The following is a 2,171-nucleotide window of genomic DNA, read 5'->3' as shown; positions in this document are numbered from 1 at the left end:
ACTTGGGCTTGTTTAGCTTGCCCTGCAATTATCTTTGTCAATGCCTCAACTTTGTCCTTGTCAACTTGGTGATGGCATCGACCTCTAACACACCGGCTACTTTCTTTGATTGACTCCTCTCGGTTGACTTGTTGATTGTTTAGAGCCATCTCCTCTAATAGATCATATGCCTCATTAGCACTCTTCCTCATAAAGGCTCCTCCAGCTGCAGCATCTATTAAAGTTCTTGTATTTCCTACCAACCCATTGTAGAAGTTGTGGACCAGCATCCACTTCTCTATACCATGGTGAGGGTTTCTGATCAAATCTTTAAACCTCTCCCAAGCCTCATGGAGAGATTCATTATCTTGTTGGCAGAAGTAATTAATTTCTCCTCTCAGCTTTGCAGACTTGGCTGGAGGAAAGAACTTTGACAAGAATTTCGTTGCCAGATCATTCCAGGTGGCAATAGAGTTGGGTGGCAAGGAGTTTAGCCAACTCTTGGCTCGCTCTCTAAGAGAGAATGGGAACAGTCTCAGTCGAATAGCATCATCACTAACTCCATTAACTTTAAAGGTTTCACAAAGTTCCATGAAATTAGAGAGATGCAGATTAGGATCTTCAGAAGGGAGGCCACCAAGGCGGGCGAAGATTGCACCATCCGCGGTATGGCGGGTTTGATCTCAAAGTTATTTGCTTCCACCGCCGTGGCTCGATACATGACTGCACTCCCGTCAGAGTAGGGAGAATGTAATCTCTCAAGCTGCGGCCATTAGATTGATCTTCTACTGCGCCACCATTGTTACCGTTATTGCCTCCATTGTTTGCAGCATTGGCGGCCATGATGTACGAAGTTTCGGCGATTCTTGAAACTCCCTCTTGCCTCTTGTTCTTTCGGTTTCTCCTACAAGTTTTCTCGATTTCAGGATCAACTGGCAATATCACTGCTTGTCCTTGACGGCGCATACACTTATGATTCCTGAAATAAATCAAGAAAATATTGCAAGAAAAAGGTTAGAAAAATCAGCAAGAGAAAATATACCAAAGTAGAAGTTAGTATAATTTTGTGTAATATCAATCTTTAAACAATTCCCCGGCAACGGCGCCAAAAACTTGTTACGAAAATTCTGTTTATTACGCAAGTGTACGTATCAAGTAGTATCTCACGCAAGTGAGGTCGAACCACAGGGAATTGGATTGAGTACTACTAAATTATAATTATGATTCTATTTGGTAAAATAATAAGTTGTAATTTTAAAAGTAAATAACTCAGAAATTAAAGAGAAAATAAACGAAGATTAATCAAGATGAGAGATTAGGGAGGTGAATCCTGTTGATAAGTTACCTATGTTAATACCTAATTATTATCCTTATCTCAATGTGAAAGACAGATTATAAATTAACCTAACTCTTTTCAGATCTTTTAGGTTCTAAATAATATGTTCTCTAATTAACTTCTTAATTAGATCAACACAAAATCAGCATTAAGCAATAATCTACTAGTCACTAGGCTATGTAAATACTTTCGTTTTACATCAAAACCTAGACTATCCAAATTTTAGCATTCCTAATTCTCACTTTTCAGATTTCGAATTAGGATCATAGAGCATGTAAAAGGTGATCAAGCTTACACATGAAATTAAACGCAAATAAAGATAATATTCACACATAAGATGAAGGAATGGCAATTATTTATTAACTAGGCATAAACTTAAACAACATTCATCATCCTCCCTTATGGGAAATTTAGTTCATAATAACTCTAAAAACATCCATGATTAATTCAGAATTAAAAACAAACATAAAGATGAATAAAAAGGGTAAAAGAAAGAAACTAGAAGGTGGTATCGCTCCGGGTCTTCAAGATAGCTTCCTCTCCACTTTGCCTCCACTATTAGGTCTGTTTTTCCTTGCCTTTGACCTTCAATGTCGTATTCCTTATATAGGGATAAGTGGTGAGCCTCCAATTGAGTGAAAAATCAAAATTAGGTCAAATCTGCGATTTCCGTACATAGTCGCGACTAGCATTTAAGCTGGTCGCGACTACAGGCAAAACTCGAAAAACCGAGTTTCTGCCAATCTTACGAAGTCGCGACCTGGGTCGCGACCAGGAAAAAGGGTCGCGACCTGGCTCATCAGAGGTCGCGACTACTGATGCTTCAGGAACCAAATTTTCCAATTTTTCCAAGTTT

The 2,171-nt window shown here is 38.8% G+C and overlaps 1 non-coding gene across 1 annotated transcript; it reads left to right on the top strand.

Moving 5' to 3' along the window:
• Nucleotides 1-279: 279 nt before the first annotated feature.
• LOC115711867 (small nucleolar RNA R71) lies at nt 280-383 on the top strand. The gene has a single exon (XR_004010734.2). It is a non-coding gene; the product is annotated as a small nucleolar RNA R71 (small nucleolar RNA).
• Nucleotides 384-2,171: the final 1,788 nt, after the last annotated feature.

The sequence above is a fragment of the Cannabis sativa genome, chromosome 3 (assembly GCF_029168945.1).
Source record: "Cannabis sativa cultivar Pink pepper isolate KNU-18-1 chromosome 3, ASM2916894v1, whole genome shotgun sequence".
Classification (NCBI taxonomy): domain Eukaryota; kingdom Viridiplantae; phylum Streptophyta; class Magnoliopsida; order Rosales; family Cannabaceae; genus Cannabis; species Cannabis sativa.
This window is presented reverse-complemented; position numbering and strand designations above follow the sequence as displayed.